The sequence below is a fragment of the Gracilinanus agilis genome, chromosome 1 (genome assembly GCF_016433145.1).
Source record: "Gracilinanus agilis isolate LMUSP501 chromosome 1, AgileGrace, whole genome shotgun sequence".
NCBI lineage: Eukaryota > Metazoa > Chordata > Mammalia > Didelphimorphia > Didelphidae > Gracilinanus > Gracilinanus agilis.
Window position 1 is genome coordinate 36,915,528 of NC_058130.1, and position 18,334 is coordinate 36,933,861.

Below are 18,334 nucleotides of genomic sequence, written 5' to 3' on the forward strand. Positions count from 1 at the left end.
ATTAGCTACAGCAGAGGGGGGTGGGGGGTTGAGGGAGTGAAGGGGAAAGTAAAAACATGACTTATGTAACCATGGAAAATTTTTCTAAAAATAAAAAATTATTTTAAAAAAAAAAGACTAATCCAAATTGAGTCAGAATCTGAATCCAAGTCAAGAATACCACACTGCCTAAAATGAAATAAAACCTACTTCTTACAGACACCCTTAAAGTTAATATGATAAATTACTAATATTGGCTTCCAACATTAGAGTTCAAAAACTAGAAATGACAAAACGAACCCAAGAAGATAACCTCATGACCAAAGTCACACCAATAGAATTGTTATCAAAAGCTACAGAAATTTTTAAAAAATAGTAGCCCCTTAATATCCAACCAATTATCAGCAATTTTACAAAATGAAGTTATCTAAGACAGTTATTCTGGAATTTATGAAGGTAATATGTCACATGATCAAGAATTTATGATTTAATCAGTGTCAAACTCTCTCCACCATCACAGACTACAATCTGCCTAAATACTCACATAGTGAGTTGCCCGAGTTCCCTGAAGCCCAAAGAAGTGGCCCAGTCACTCTAATAGGAAATAAAGGAAACGGGCTTTCTGGCTTCCAGTATTCTACACTGTCTCTTCAGTTAGCATTATAAACAGTATCCAAAAATTTTAAATATACATGGTCGAGGAGAGAGGGAGGATGGATGCTCATCAATTTATTTCTAACCTCCAAGTATTTGATCCAGTGTTTCCCTGGATACATCATAGTAGAAGGGAGAAAGGAGTACTTTCCTCCCTTAAGTGAGCTCCCATATACTAAAGCTTCCAAGGTTCTGGTCAATAAGGCTTTTTCTGAGTGCTAGATGATGAAAAGCTTTGGATAGACTTCTCTACAAGGGGAAATGTTAGTCCCAAATTTCACAACTCTCAGTCCCCCCAAAAAAGTTCATATTTCATGGCTTAGGAGAGTCATAGGAAAACTCAGAAGCTTTGGAATATGCCATTATCTCCTTCTACCACTGAGTTGGAATAGAAACCATGGGACAACTTACTTGTTCTATTTTGTCTTTGGTACATTTAGGAAGTCAAGTCATGAGTCTTGAATTAAAAAAAAAATCTTTCAACTGTCATCTTTAACTATCAGCTACGATGACTATTTACGTCCACCACGATGCTTCTGTTATATATGAACTCTATGCCTATTCTAGAAAACAATACAACCTAAGTTTATTTCGGGTCTACTTCTTTCAAAATGAAGAGTATATTCTTGACAGCCAGTAACTCAAGACAATGCTGGGCCTTTTGTGTACTTCCTGTAAAGAATTATTTTAGTCTTTAGGTACCAAAAAAAAATTTTAATAATAACATCAAAGATACATCAGATTTCAAAAGAAAGTTTCTTAACTCACCCTTTTTGCTAGTGAACATCACACCTATGCACTTCTGGTCTAGTACAGCTCAGAGCAGAGCCATGAAAACTTCACCATTGGCAAATGATTTTTTTCGGGAACTGGAATTGATCAGAAAAGGCTGTTGGGACACTGAAAGAAAACAAACAAAAAAAATGTATATAGATATATGTTAAAGGTAAGTTATATGAGACTTCTCAAACCACCACTTCCTTAAATGTGAAAACAGTAATAGACATACAGTCTAGAAGCAAGAGGAAAACACCTTTTGTAACTAGAATATTTCGATACACCAAGTGTGATTATATAAAAAATAGACCGGAAATACTGCTCTAAAGGATGTTTATCAACTTTTACCAACTACTCTAGCACAAAAATTAAAAGGCTGTTATTTTCTAATGAAGAAAATTCTTCTATAAAAAAAGCAATTGTGCATATATTTTAGCATCATTACTACAAAACAATACCGTGGCTTTATTTTTTTAAATAATAAAAGCATTGCTTTCTATTCAAGCCATGGCAAGAGGGGGACAAGGTTAGTATTTTCCTCTGGTAATGATATTTTCCACAGATTGAAGAAAATAAAATATTCAGAATCACTCATTTTCAAAGCCAAATGCAGCAGCTTCACTCTTAATGTATCCAACAAAAAGAGAAGAATGAACCCCATGGCTAATTCAACAATTACTTGAAATTCCTTCTCTCTCCAAAGGTTGTTTTTATTTTTAAAATATTTGATGAACCACATAATCTTAATCAGAGCACTTTTACTTTCTAAGTCCCCCTCCCCCTGAGTCATTTATAAAATAAAGGAGTTGGACAGTATCAGTGTTTCTTCAACTAACTTGGTAGGGGAAACTGAGGCCTGATCATTAGTTACCACAGGTGCTGATCCAGGAGGTCTGCAGGTATTGGATACCAAATTTTCTAATGAAAAGAGATGAACTTTCTTTTCTTACTAAAGAATTGCTATACATGGTAAGTATTTTTATGTATATATCATTTTACACTTAATATTTTATAAGAAAGGTACAGAGCCTTTCCCACTCACAGCATATGGAATTTGAGTGGCCCATGAAAAAGTTTGTCAACAAGTAGTTTCAGAAAAATCTCTAATGCCCATCAGTAGGTAAAAACCTAGAAAGCAGGGACTATTTCCCTCTGTATCTGAATCCCCAGTGCTTATCACAGGAGTTCCAGGCACACAATAGGAGCCTAATCAACGCCTGCTGATTTGACTGGCTTTGTAATTATTTAAAAAAATAAATGTCAAATAACAAGATCATAGAAATTGTAAGTGACCAATCTGGAACCTGAATCCAAGGGCTAATGACTCCTATACCTATTATTGTTTTCACTAAAGTGAATGAACTCTCTGGGGGAGGGAGGACAATTTCTAAAAATCTAAACTATTAGTTTCTAGGACTATTCATCCTCCTCATTAAAAAGATATATTACTTATAATGTGTCACTCCTCACTGAAATAAGAATTGGCTATTTGAGAAATGTTAGATTGTTGTCATTTTCTAGAAGGCTTTTTGCATCCATAAAAGTGTTCAGCAGTTACTCACTTTGATTCTCAATTTCAAGCTAATGATAGATTTTTCCTGGGCATTTCCTTTCCATAAACTGACAGCCTAGTCTGAGATCCCACAAAAGAACTTTGTTAACCTACAACAAAAGATCTATGAAGTAAGCCCCCCCCCCGTAACTGCATAGAAAACAAAGTCATTTGAAAAATACTCCCACCACCACCAAACCCATAACAGAAGTTTCTACCCCAAAGTGCCTAAAGACTACATCTTCTTTCAGTAGTATTCCACTTAGAAAAATTTGGGGTACAGTGCCTCAGCTGACAATGAAAGGCCCAACCACTGATTCTCTTAGGTTTCCCTGAAGCTTTATGACAGTTTACTGCATGCAGAAGAGGTGAGAGAAGATGGGTTCACTCATCATTCTTGACTACTAGAATGTTCTGCCAAACTATTTTTTAGCTATTTTAAGTCAACAACATTTATTCATTTTCAAGCATGGGTCAATGAATTATATTAGGCATGATAGGAAATTAAAAGGAACTAGACGAAGTGGTCTTTTGCCATCTGTCAAATGACTCAGTTCAAACATCCCAGAATATGAGTACTTAAAGGTATCATCTAGTCCCAGAGTTCTTTTTTTTTTTAAATGTCATGGACTTCTCTGACATTCTGGTGAAGCCTATGGGCCTCGCCTCAAAATGTTTCTAAGTGCATAAAATAAAGATTCATTACAAAATCAGTGCATACAACATAGGACTACAAAGGAAATCCATTATTTTGAAATACAGTCATTGAAATATTTTAAAAACAAGTTCATGGTCCCTGAGTTCAGAATCGCTGATCTAATCCAATCTCCTCATTTTAGACATAATAAAACTGAGGTTAAGTGACCTACCCATGGCAAATTTTTGTGGTAAGTTAAGACTATTGAGCAATTTGTTAAGCACCAACTCTGAGCCAAGAACTGTGCCAGGTACTGGGAGTACAAACACAAAAATGAAGCAGTTCTTCCCTTCAAAGAACTCCCATTTTATCAGGGGAAATAGCATGTACAAGCATTTAAAAAAAACACACGCAAAAATATGTTCAAAATCAATCTAATATTATTTGTGAGGAGAGAAGCACCAGCAGCTTTGGGGATCAGGAAGAGCCACATTTAGGTGGTGATGTGTGAGCTAAGCTTTGAAAGAAACTAGGAATCTAAAGAGCAGAGGAAAGGATGGAATCTATTTCCAACATGGCGGATGGCTGAGCAAAGAACAGCAGAGTTCCTGATCCCAGCACTTAAGAGAGTGCTCCTTATTTCATGTTACTTATGGCCTGAAAGAGAAAAGTGGATCAACATACCAGAAAAAGGGGAAAAAAATCTCACATATATGTCAAAAAATAAAAAACACTAGACAATTCAAGTGGCATTTACTAGTGGTTAGTCAGAGATGGTTTCATAGAGAAATAAAGTATTAAGCAGGCTTCCTATGGTGGGGAGGGAGAGAAAAGGAGGAGTGGGAAAAGCATTTCACCAAGGGGGAATGATATGTTCAAAGGCCTGGGGGTGGGAGTCAGCAAGCCATATATGAGAGTCATCAGGCAGGCTTCCCTAGTTGGAGTGGCCATTCATTCAAAGTGGATCTATAATAGGAGAGGAGGGTAGGAGGGCCAATTGGTGGAGGAAGGACTTGGATGAGATATTTAATTTTGGTTCAGGAAGCAATTTGCAGTCACGGCAGGTTTCATAGCAGAGATGTGATATAATCAGACAACACTTGAAGAAAATGATCCTTGTGGCTGTCTTGACTGATGCTTTGCCACCTATTCTCTTCCAACTAAATCGAGTGGGCATGTCTAAAGATAAAGGGGAAACATCAGTAAATATGCCCTCTCCAAAGAAATAAATACCTCTCGGGTCAATAGCAATATTCTGGCACTTTGCTCAACTACTACTCATAACGTGGAATGTGGCAGGGACACCTTAGAACGGAACCCATCCAAGGGTGGGGGGTTGGGGGGGGGGTGAACGCTGGCAAGGACCTGGCTATTACCTTCTTCCATCAATGCCTCTGCCCTGTGGCATGGAGTGGAAGGCCAACATTTTAGTGAGATTCCAATGTACTAATCAAGAATTGTAATAAATTAAAATATCATTAAAATATTTTAGAGAAAAGGCTAGAAAAGCTGAAACATTAATTGTGCCATATTCAATCTGCTTTCATAGAGATTTAGAAAGCCAAATTATTATCCTGGGCATCATAAAAAAAAGCAGGAGGCTCTCTCTCATTCCTATTTACATACTAAAATGCATATACTCTCTTGGTAGATAATACCCAGCTTGTTAAGTTGTGTGGCTACTTAAAATAATATAGTCTGCATACAATAAGAAGTCTAAGATTCAATTCTCTCTGAATTGTTTTTTAAAGCAAGGCACCAAATGCTTAGGGAATAGCCTTACCAAACAACTCAGGCACATAAACAGGTATAGGCTGTAATAAAATATACAGTATTTTCTAGTTTTGTTCTCTTCTGTTTATTTTTCCCTGCAGCAATCCTCACTTTGTACATTTGTCTACAGGGAACTGGGAAGGAGCAGCTGCAGACTCCCTAAGGCCACTACCTAGCAATCAAGTTGTTTACAAAACACTACCACAGAGCAAAAACAAAAACAAAAACATACCCAGACTCACAAAACAAAAACCTTCCACCAGGAAGAGGTCATTTCCAAAATAAAATAAAGAAATAGCCAAGGCTATCCAAAGTTTGGTTCATTTATCAAACCTCATTGATACAGAAAAGAGTAACTGAAATTGTAAGAACATATTTTGTTTGATGTCACTTTTGGAATTGTTTGCATTGGCAACAGAACTGTGATAAATCACAAGCACTTGATTCCTTCAATGGCTGATGGGTACCTGACTTAGAACAGCAGAGTCTGGTGGTGGCAGCCACAGGAGCATTGCCTGGGCCTCTACCAAGCCCCTCTCGGGCCCAAAGTGGTCAATCTCAAGCACTGAGGTAACAAGAAAAAAAACAAACAAACAAATTCTAAACCTAAAGAAAAAATTATCTTCCCTTTTCCTGGGATTACCTGGCTGAATGTAGAGTACATCGCATGCCTCAGAGTTAATAGAAAGAGATCAAATTCAAATGAAATAGTGAGCCAAAAGATCTATCCAGGTTTTAATAAACAGGAAGACAGACAGGAAGGCAGAGAGAGATAATGGTAAATATAGATAGATGTTCAAGTCATTGATGATATAAGATTTTTAAGTAAATTAACCAAACCATCCAGCAGAAGTATGCCAAGGTTTTACTGAAATGTTTCATTTATTACATTGCCCTGCCAAGGTAAAGTGGTCATATTTTCCATATGAGGTTTTAGAGTGTAATAGGAAAGGACACAATTGTGGGAGTTTAGTTATTCTCTAATTAACTTGTTTTTGTTTGATGCTTGAAAAAGAAGGAAAAGGAAAAAGGTAGTCAAGCCCCGCCTACAAATAGCTTTTCATGGGCACTGAACATCATTCTAGTAGTCCAACAGCTGCCAAAATAGTTTTATATAAGGATATTATTTGGAAAGTTTCCAGTTCATAAATAAAATGTGAATGATTTCTCAATTTAATAATGTTGCATCAAAAAACTAGAAACAAACCAGTTCCCATTCACTAGACAACAGCTGAATAAATCGAGGTACACAAATGTAAGGAAATATTACTGTACCTGAGAAATAATAAATAGAAAGAATGGAGAGAAATAGAGCGGAGCTTGTCTGAAGGCTTAAAGACTGAAGAAAGCAGAACTCATGGAATAAAATAACCATAAATAAGAGCAATACTAAAAACCAATCAAACTAGGATCTTGATCCTGGAGAATTGACAAGGAAATATAGGCTCCTCCTTCCTCTTAGTAGGGAAGTCAGGATTCTGCAAATTGAATTCAGCTGCAGATATGAGGTATACAAGGCAAAGGGATGGAGGTGGGAAGCAAGAAGAACAGAGAAAATGCCAGTTTGGCTGGATTGCAAGTATAAGTGGGGGATCATAAGGGGGAGGAATAATTTACATAATGCCTGCTTTGTGCCAAGAACAGTGCTAAGTACTTTAGAAATTTTTCTCCTTATTATCCTTAGAGCAACTCTGCCAGGGAGATACTGTTACTATCTCCATTACACAACTGAGGAAACTGAGGCTGGTAGATGTTAAGTGGCCTGCCCAGGGTCACACATCTAGTAAGTGTTCAAGGCTAAACACGAACTCAAGTTTTTCTGACTTCAAGCCCAGCAGTGCCCTACCTAGCTGCCCAAGTATGAGGCTAGAATAATAATAATAGCAGCTAAAACTTACATAGTGCTGAGTAAATGAGATAATTTGCAATTATCTCATTTAATCATCACAACAATCTTAGGAGGTAGGTGTTATTACTACCCTCATTTTACAGATAAGAAACTGAAGCAAATAAAAGGGTCACACAGCTAGCAAGTATTTGAAGCTGAATTTGAACTCAGATCTTCCTGACTCCAGGCCAGGCACTCTTTCTACTGTACCACTAGCTACCTAAGTATAAGTACAATGAAGTTAGAAAATCGGATCGCTTGAAACCAGTCAGCATTCTTGAGTGTTAACCTAAAAAATATTTCGTTTCAGTTGTTATTGTTGACTAAAATCTTTCTAAAGTGTAGTCAGTCGCTGTCCAACCTTAGCAAACAAAATCCAAAGAAAACATTTAGCATTTGTGGAAGAAAGAGAAAAAGGAATCATGTAAACAAAAATGTTTATTAGGGCTCTTTTTTGTAGTAGCAAAGACCTGGGAACTAAAGGCATGCTAATCAATGAGGAAATAGATGAACAGATTACAGAATGTGAATATAAGAGAACAATGATGAAGGATATGATTCTCAGAGAAACCCAAGAAGACTTGTAGGAACAGATGAAAGAGCATTGTAAAGCCAAACAACTTTGAAAGATTTCAGAACCCAGACGAACTCAATGAACAACTATGATTCCAATAGACACTGGGGGGTGAAGCATGCTGGCCACCTCCTGATAGTAAGGTGATGGGCTCAAAGGGAACAATAAGACAAAGATTTTTAACAAGACCAATGTGCAAATTGGTTTCGTTTGACTGCATATTTGTAATAAGGGTTTTTTTTTCTTTTCCTCAAGAAGCAGGGAGTCATGGAAAGGAGTAAGAATAGATTTTAGTAATTTTCTTAAAAAATAACATTTAATTAAAAAAAATTTTGCTCTCTCTGACAACTGAGGATCTAGCAGCACCTTCAAATCATTATTCTGAAAAATCAGGTAGAGCATTTTATAGCACTAAAATATATAATTGCTGAACAAGTAAGAAATGGGGCTCCAGTATTTGACCCAAGTTGCTATCATATGACTAAAATGAAGTGATATATAGTGGTTTATTAATTTTAAAGTTATACAAATTTAAGTATTATTATTATTTACTTTTTAAAATCCCTGATGTGAGCTTTTTTTAGCCCTTATCATTCGTCTTGGTTTTCTAAAACCCAGACACAGCCAAAAAAATAAAAAACAAACCAAAGTGGATTAAGAATTCTAATAAATTAGTTCCCAGTTAATCAAGGTTTTACTATCTGATAATGAATAATTGCATCATCAAAACATTGAACAGAAAAGATCACCTATATTAAAAGATTCTTATGGGTCCAAAAATCACTATTGTCCAGAAGTTTGTGATACTCTCTATTGCTGCTTTAAGATTGAAAGCTGACTTTGACATAAGTATATCAGGACATGCAGTAAAAGGTAGAGGGAAATATCACAGAAGTTAGAAGGAACAGGGGCAGTTAAATGAGTGACTCAGTGGATAAAGTACCAGGCTTGGAGTTGGAACCTCAGTTCAAATCTGGCCTCAGACACTTCCCAGGTGTGTGACCCTGGACAAGTCACTCAGTCCAAATTCCCAGACCCTTACCACACTACAAAACTAATACTTTTATCTATTATTCTACGATAGAATGTAGGAGGTTAAAGAGAAGGAGTTATAAGGAATCCCAGAAGTCACCTTGGTCAATTCCTACCAAAATTCTGAAATCTGTCTAAATCACTACCAAGAAAAGTAATTCAGGGAGGTCACAAAGCTAAACATCCACAGTTTCTTCAACTGACCCTCCTGAATACAAGTTTCCTTTTTCTGACCATCCTTGTTGTGCCCTCTACTGGATGAATTCCAGGTTATCAATCCCCCTTCTAAATACTCCTGATTTGGCCTAATCAGAAGAGTAGAGGAGCATTATCATCTCTCCCACTCTGTACACTATGTTTCTGTATCTGTATCAATGGAGTGAATGTCCACACAAAGAAGACCAAGAAAAGTATAGGTACCAACCCAAAAGAAAGAACAAAAGCAAAAAAAAAACCCCACAACAATAATCCTCATAAAGAGAGGAAGTTTGTGGTTTCATGTAATCAAATTTTGTTTTTACATTCAGAAGATGCTTTATTATTGCTAAATATTTTAAGTTGAGTAGAAATATTTTTTTAATTAAAAACTCCATTTTGCTATATTATGGAGCTCTGGCTGGTTCTTTCCCCTCCAACAACATTGGTTTCTCATCTCCTCCAAACATTACTTTTGAAGTTCTGGAGCAATTACTGTCTGTGCCACCCTTTTTTACTTAATTACCTCGTGCCATGAATTTTTTTAAGTGTTTTACCTTAGGTTAGCCTGTCTTCCTAAATGATGTGAATAACTAGAGGACTGACTTACACTTCCTCTCGTCTCTGCATGCTTTCCCTCACCCCACTCCCTTTATAAACAGTACTTAACCCAGTGCCTGGCACAGAGTAAACAAGGAATAAATGCTTGTAGATTTGACTAGACATACACACCTGTATTTTGCAACATAAAGCATTCAAGGAATACTTGTTGAAGGAATGAATGGGCATAAAGCCACTAATACTGATAGTAAATTAAAATTCAATACTCAATATTAATTATTGTATTAATACTCAATACTCATTACTATTAACATGCACTAATACTCAAAAATTAAACATTTTACCAACTGAACTTACTTCTTAGAAATTCATAGGTAACAAAGAACTTAGGAGAGGAAAACATGATCTGATTTCCAATCTGGCCTCAGACACTTATTAGCTATATGACCTTGGGCAAGTCACTTAACTTCAATCAGTCTCATTTTTCTAATCTGCAAAATGGAATAAATGGAATAAATAACAACACCAATGCCCCAGAGTTGTGAGAAATAAACAAGGTAACATCTTTAAAGAATTTAGCAAGCCTTTGACTGTTAAAGGAATGTTACCTATTAGCTATTAAGTAACTAACTAGTAGACTCTTGCAAATTGTAAGAAATAGAATTTCAATAAATTATCCTTCAAGAAACAAAAAGCTTCAGATACCCTCAGAGCCCAACAGATCAGGAGGGTCTACTAGGCCCACTGAAGTTCATCCCAAATAGACAGACAGGTTCAAATGGTTTCACTTATGCCAAAGTGGAACATATACCTATCCCTTATGACAATGCTGCTTACCTCTCCCAGCCCTCTTTATCATAACCTTCTATACACACACACACACACACACACACACACACACACACACACACCCCTCCAACTCAGGTTCACTGCTATTTGCTAGAGAATGACTTTTTTTAAGAGAGCACAAATATTTGAAAAACATCAAGACACAAGCTCCTTAGGCTTCTCAAACCAATCTTTCATTTCCAATCATCCAAATGACCTCATGGAAACCAATCAAGCTATCCAATTCTATGCCTGTCTTGAGGAACAGTTCACAAATTCACTTGGAAATGCTTTGAGAAAAAGTTTTCTTTGCGCCATACAGTAGAAAAGCAGGAACTGATTTTTCCCATCAAGTTACTGGAGAAGTCAGAGGACAGTCTTCTGGGATTTTAGTTGGTGGATCATGAAGGCAAAAGAATTCAAAGGAATTGACAATTTGGGAACAAGAGGTACAAGATAAGTAGTGTTCTTTTAAGAGAACTCGACTCTGGTGAGTTCACTATTAATCCCATTGAACATCATTATTTGGTATTTTTTCTGACAAAAATGGTGAATGGCCCCTCATTCCAAGACAACCCCTTCTTTCTTGTTCCCTGTGGAACCTACACCCAATGGGAAAGCCTTATTCAAAGAAGTCACTGAGCTTTTAATACCTAGAAGTTGGAAAACCTCCCCTAAAATGCTCCTTGGTCCACCAGTGGAATCCAAAATCTCCAAAGTCCAACCATGTGGAAAAGAGTCTGAAGATGAGCTCTGTGACAAACTGATATACAAAAACCAAGTGAGATAAATTTGAAGGAGCTCATCCAGGTGAATCTTTAGGATTTGAAGGCCAACAGAATAACTCTCAAAGATGGTCACTGAGGTCCAATTCATGTCCGTGCACATTGGTAAAATCACAGGTTAATGGAGAAGTACTGAAATGAAATGTTCAAGAAGATGGAGAACGAACTTTCTGCCAACAGTTGGCTTCTCAATAACACCACCACACTCATCACCCTCCAGAGCCTCTGTAAAGTCAGTGAGAAAGTCAAAGCCTACAGCCTCCTCAACGACAACTGCTCCTCTCGTACCAAAGAGGCAGGAATGCCAGCACAGATGCTAGGGTTTCTCTCCTCCCACAGGGAAGGCATCCAAATAGAACCCACACCTCTCAAGTGATTTTCTATTTTGCCATAAATGATCCAAAGAAAAGTTAAGTTTTTCCCAGCATTAGGATCCTCAGTAAATGCTGGAATGCAAGCTCCCAGGCCCAGCTACTTACCATTTATATTTGTAATAGGAAAAGATGGAAAGTGTTCCAGGCATATCTTATTCAAGAAAAACTCCTAAAATAAATATTTCTAAAGTAAAGCTTAAGATCATTTTAAAGGAATTTAACAAATATTTTATAAAATAGATTTTTTCAAAAGTGAGTTTGTTTTACCTTAAACCATAATCTACGAAGTAAAACTATCCTTAACACCTTCAAAGTACCAACTAATATTTAACGCCGCATCGTGAAAGGCAGTGAGACATATGTGCACACTGCATATCCATTACGATATTTCCACCAAGCTTCATAATGTTTGGCATTTCTTTTCTGGGTGATACTAAAAGGCTTTTCTATCCCTTCGATATCTCAATTAAATCAAACAGTGTATGTTAAATAAGCCCATAAGTCCTTGGATACGATGCAACAAAGTCTTGAAATTTTTATCTATTGAGCACTTGAACTTAAAGGCTGATGTTTTTTGTTCCCCTAGAGTGTATGGGGGATCCTGCTGGTTTGGCCAGACTATGAAAATAAACTTCAAATGACCAAATGCAACTGTAACTTTCAAAGTAGGAACCAAACCAGACACAACAAACCACAGCACAAGCAGCCGAACTTGTCATAATTCATGTGTGTGGAATTCAACTGGAACAACGTTTACTGAGTGCTAAATTTCTGCCACTGGCACATTCCATGCCGAATGTCAAATTTTGAAAAGCTGCTGATAAGACATTCCTGATTACAAGTCCACAAGTTGTACTATTAATCAAAAAATATTTATCCTAACATGCAAACAGCCTTTTCTGTGTCATACAAAGCAGAGAGTGCGGGGACTGATACTAAAAAGGTACCAAGGGCATGAATGTATTTTTCTGGTTATTCAAGGGCAGAAGTTCTTAACTATGATGTGGCATGGACCCCTTCTCAGAATGTCCTAAGTGCTTAAAATTAAATGTGTACTTTTGCAAAGGCACCAACTCTTTTAAAATACAGTTATCCAAATGTATTTTTTTTCAAGGTCACAGGCAACAGGTTAAAAGCCAACACCCTAGAGTAATGGAAAATAGACCTTTTGCTAATTCTATATTCCAAATAGTAATTTCTACTACAACATGTATCGAGCAACAAATCTTTGCTATCTTTTATGATTTTTAGACAGGATGAAATATTGAAAAATGCAATTCTTAAAGACTTAAATGCTAAATCGGAATTGTGCGGTCAAGAGAAGGGGGAAGCAGCTGGCATCTTAATGTGATACTTCAAAAACAGAGATGGAGAATCAGAAAGGACCTTTGAGGCCCTACCCCAGTTCAACTCCTTCATTCTACAGAAAAGGAATCCGGGGGTTAGGGAAGTTAAGGGACTTGCCCAGAGTCAGGCTGCTATGAAATATCAAAGGCAAATTTTGAACTCAAAGTCTTCTAATTCCAGTTCCTTCTACTGTAGCATGCTGCTTTCATGAAGATGACATGGGTTGTAAGTTATGGCCAAGTCCTCACAAGCTAGAAAGGTTTCACATAAGGCCAGCAAAGGTCTGAAAAATGTGTTGGCCAAGGACCAGCCTAGCTAAGACCATAGGGGCTCATCCTCAGGTAGGCAATAAAGAAGTGAGTTTTATTTATTTGTTTATTTGTTTATTTTTTGCCTATGGCAACTCATGAAATCCATCCACTAAGATTAGGATCCGCATCGGCAAAGGGGAATGCCCAAACTGACCATCCAGGATTAGTGAAGTATCAATTTCCATTAGTCTATATGCCTATGTACACAGCAATGCCTCAACTAAGAAAATACTCCAGGAACACAGCTATGACCAAATCCAAAATTCCTGAAGTACCAACATACATTAGAATATATGCCTGTGTACACAGCGATGCTTCAACTAAGAAAATCCTCCAGGAACACAGTTCCTGATAATACAATCAACTTAGGCATGAAACCAGCTGAGTGGAATTTCCAGTTTGCTCAGGTCTGAGAATGTAGCAGCACTGATTAGAGGAAACAGTTATTGCTGCAGTCTTCGGTACTAAAGTTCCAAGAGCAAGCCAGGGCTCAGGGAAGGATATCACAAATGGAAGTCCCCTAGTACATTCCCTGGAAATTATAGGGTCAGAAGACAACTGGAACAGTAGAGTCACAGTCTATCTTTCCTGAAAGAGGGGAGAGGCAAAGCAAAGAGGTAATTTAAGTCCTAAATCTCATCCTGTTTTAGTCTTATCTTTTGTAACTTTTTGGTAATGCCTCTAAAACACATCTTCAATAAAAGAGTCATGCTGGTGTATCCATTAATATGTTTGTTATAATTTTAATATAGAAAAAGGTTCAAAAAACCATCAATGAGCTAATATTTAAGAAGCTAAATTCATTTATAATCTTACTTTTTCAGAATTAAATCCAAAATTTCCAAGTAAGATAAAAATTAATAAAAGAATGAAAGAAGCAGAATCAAATTAATTTTGATTCCCACATTCCCTTTGCACTCCTTTGCAGAGGGAGGGCATTCATTGGTATGGTATGTGGCAGAGATTTTCAGACTTTATTTCTGACTTTATTTTCTTTTTATTTTTTAAAAAGTATTTGTTATAAGATGACTATAAGAAGAAAAAGATTGCAAGAAGAAATTCTGATAATACAGAAAACAAAGATATCAATAAAATGATTATTTTTTAAAATATTATTCCAAAATAAAAATGTCTTCAAAATAGTAGGCCTGAATTTCCCACCTTGGAGTAGATTGTGATCATCTTAGAAGACTCATATCTACAGAATAATAGGAAAAGTTAACTCTGAAAGGGGTCTAGCCAAGTTCCTCAATCTACAAAATGAGAGGTATCACCTCTCTAAAGACTTCCTTCATACAACTACTAAACAGCATCATCATCATCACAATTATTTAGCACTTTTAAGTTTTACATTGTGCATTGCATGTTATCTCATCTGATTTTTACAACAACCCTGGCACGGTGCTATTATTATTTCCATTTTACAGATAAAGAAACTGAGGCTGAGGGAGGTTAAGTGATTTGCTCAGCTAATAAATTGGGGCTAGATTTGAACACAGATTTCCGTCTCTAGGATGTTACAAACATCTTAGCCTTAAAGATCTTCTACATTTATGCTCCAACTTAGCTTACCTTACCTTATTTCCCCTCCTCTTTCCCCTTCATGTACTTTATATTCTTTCACAATTGCTTCTCAGTTTTAACCTGTTCTCTCCCAAATATACATATATATATATATATATATATATATATATATATCTTCTCCCCATCCTTCCAACAGCCTCCTACATATCGATAAATACTATTCTTCACTGCCCAGCAGGAACACCCCCTCCTTCAGTTGCTTTCATTGCTGTCCCCAAATTGAATGTAATCTCCCCTCATATTATATGACTGCCCTTTATTTAAACCTCACCTTTGTCCTTATCACTTCATACACAGTGTCATCTTTTATTGCATAAATCTTTTCTTCACAATTAGATTATAAGCTCTCTGAGGGTAAATACTGTATTTTTTTTTCTTCCTCTCCCAAGCTCTTAGCACATAAGTACTTTTATTTGTGAAGTGCTTAGCAAATTTGCTACTGTTAAAATGGCAATAAAATAATAGCTGCTACTTATGTAAAATTGCAAAGCATTATTACATACTTAATCTGTTGATGAACTCTAAATTATCAACTTTCAGCTCAAAATGTTGTGATTTTGTAACCAGCTTTAAGGTAAAAGGCTACAATGTTCCCAAGGGCAAAAAGGCATATGTTTTGGAGCATTGTGGGATAACACCACATGTGATATTATTCCAGGAGTGTCTACTTTCTAAGTTTAATTTAGGTGATATAACCAACTTATACTGCCATGGTTTAAATGTGAAGATGAATCTATCATAGATGGAGTTATTAGGAGAAAGGCTTTCTCCCTTCTGTGCAGGGAAAGAAATACTGCCTTGTGCCCACTAGAAAGCCAAAGGGAGGGGGGGCCTTCTCTCTCTTTTTAATCTTGGGTTCTTACAAGGTATTGGCGCCCTTGGTCTATGCAATTATATATCTTGAAGTGTCAGCATTTGTGTAATTGTGTAAAGTGTGAAATGCAGAAGCCCTGTCAATAAACTAGAGTAAGAACAGAATTAAATATCATGACAAAATTCCCAATCACATTTGGAAATGTGAGCATTTTGGCTGAGTCCTCCCAACCTCCATGCTGTCCTGGCAAGCAATATTAAACACATTTACTATAATCTGGCTAGCTAGTTTGGGGGCCAAATTTTCAGAGGACTTCCATTAATCTACCCCCAAATCATTAAGGAATAGAAATTCTGCACACACTAAAGCACCCATAAAGCATGGCATTCTGGATTCCCTACACATACTCCTTTAGCAACACTATAAGACTATCCAGAAAGACCACTGATTTTTGGCTAATTGAATTGAGAGATGACAAAGATGTTAGAGGTCACCTGGTCTAACTATCTTATTTCATAGATAAAGAAATACAACTAGTTAAGAATAAATATGAATCTCAAACCTAGTGATCATGGGCCCTAATGCATTGTCCTTCTGATTCTGTTCTACCTCTATAAAGCAGGGAACTGAGGACAACTGAAGTCCCTAGATCTGCTCTAAAGTGAAATATTTATGCAAATGAAACAAAACATTTTTTCTTGAATTATCTTGATCAATTATTCCCACTCTAGCATCCATCCAAACACTGGTAAATGTTTAAATTTCACAGTTTCAAAGATATAGTTAGAAATAACCCCAGACGTCATGTAACCCAAGTTCTAATTTTACAGATGGAGTAATTGGAGCCAAAGAGATTAACTTGTCTAAGATCACACACCTAGTTAAATGGCAGAATTGGTCCTTGAATCCAGAACTCTGATTTGTACTAGCATACTTGAGATTAAGGGAGTCCTATGTTCCCTAATACAAGCAGTGAGGTGGGACAGTGGATAGAGCTCTCGGTCTCCTATCAGAAAAACCTGAATTCAAATCTGGCCTCAGCCACTAACTGTGTATGTAACCCGGGGCAAGTCATTTAATCCTGTTTGCCTCAGTTTTCTCATTTGTCAAATTATTTGAAGAAGAAAACAGCAAACCATTCCAGTATCTTTGTCAAGAAAATCCCAAACAGGGCTACGAAGAATGATATGTGACTAAAATGAGTGACCATAAAGCAGGAATGAGGCCAGTGATAGTGTCCACAGGAAGAATCAAAATGGAAATTTACAGGAAAAGCCCAGCTTATAGAAGAAAAAAAAAAGGATCCTTTAAATCAACAAGCTCCGAAGAGCCTTCTGGGTAATTCCTCTGACACCCTACTTAACTTTGTACATATAGCCACAATCTTCAGGTTAAAGCCACCTGTCTTTGGGTACTGTATATTTTGACACTGAGCACAAATATTGTGCATAATTTTTAAAGGAAATGTCTGTTAACTATCAACACCACATCCTTTCTGAATTTTAAGCTCACATTTCAAATGCAATTTTATTTTGCTTGTTTTAAATGAAAATATGGTTCACTTTTTTCTCCAAAGGAAAACTTTATAGCTAAATGATGTATATATTTCTTATTGATCTAATTTTATCTAGCAGAAAGGCTTCTATTTCTTCTGAGCTCATACAAAGTCTTTAGATATATTCATCCAAGATAGTGGTCATTTTAAAGCTTTTATCAGTTAATATAATGCTTTGAGAAGAGGTTATCAAAATACCTCTATAAGAACCAATATAATAATATTGTACAATCTCATTATAAAAATTAAAATATCAAAGTAGGAGGAAGAAGAGGAAAAGTAAGATGTTTTTATGATATAAAAATGTGTGTGAGAGATAGATAGACAAAGATAAAGGTGGGGGGGAAACAGAGATAAGAGACAGACAGAGACGGAGAGAAAAGCAGAGATAGAGACAGAGAGAACAAGAGGAATTGAAAACACTTAAGAGAAATCTGTGCCCTAAATACTACCATTTAATTATAAACCAGCTTTAGCTCACTTTTATTAACTCCAAAACAGAAAAAAGTCCCTGATTACTAGGACAATTAAATCTCAGAATAAGGTTCTTAACTTGTTTTGAGTCATAGAAAACATGGCACTTAAGCAGTCTGGTAAAACCTGTGAGTCCCTTCTCAGAATTATATTTTTAAACTATAAAATAAAATGCATTGTATCACAGAGGGAAACAGTTACATAGTTATCATCTTTTTTAGGCCAAGTTCATAAACCACACCCCTAGACAGACAGGCAGACACACACACACACACACACACACACACACACACACACACACACACACACCTTAATATTTTCTGAAACTTTCCATCTTTTTTTTAATGAAGCAGATCAGACAAAACTTCACCTGGGAGGCAGCAGGGGGACAGCCTAAACATCCTCTTTCTATAGTGTTAATATACCAAAGATTTATAGACTCTCTTTTTATGGGTACTCTCTTCATTGACACAGATCATACTACCTTTATAATCTGCTATTTAAAGGAATTAAAGTTGAAATGATCTCTGAAATCTTCTAATCCAGTCCCCTCATTTTTAAAGGTGAAGTCACTAAGGTCTCTAATAGTCGTGATGGCAAAAATCTTCATGCTTCTATGGGCAACCTGATGATGAACCTC

At 36.5% G+C, this 18,334-nt stretch overlaps 1 long non-coding RNA gene across 1 annotated transcript in view; it reads right to left on the reverse strand.

The window, feature by feature from the left end:
* The window catches only part of LOC123235487, a 262,757-nt gene that overhangs the window by 160,497 nt on the left and 83,926 nt on the right, over window positions 1-18,334 (reverse strand). Inside the window, exon 2 of the long non-coding RNA XR_006505387.1 lies at window positions 1,402-1,533. This is a non-coding gene — a long non-coding RNA (uncharacterized LOC123235487). The remainder of the gene's footprint in view (window positions 1-1,401; window positions 1,534-18,334) is intronic.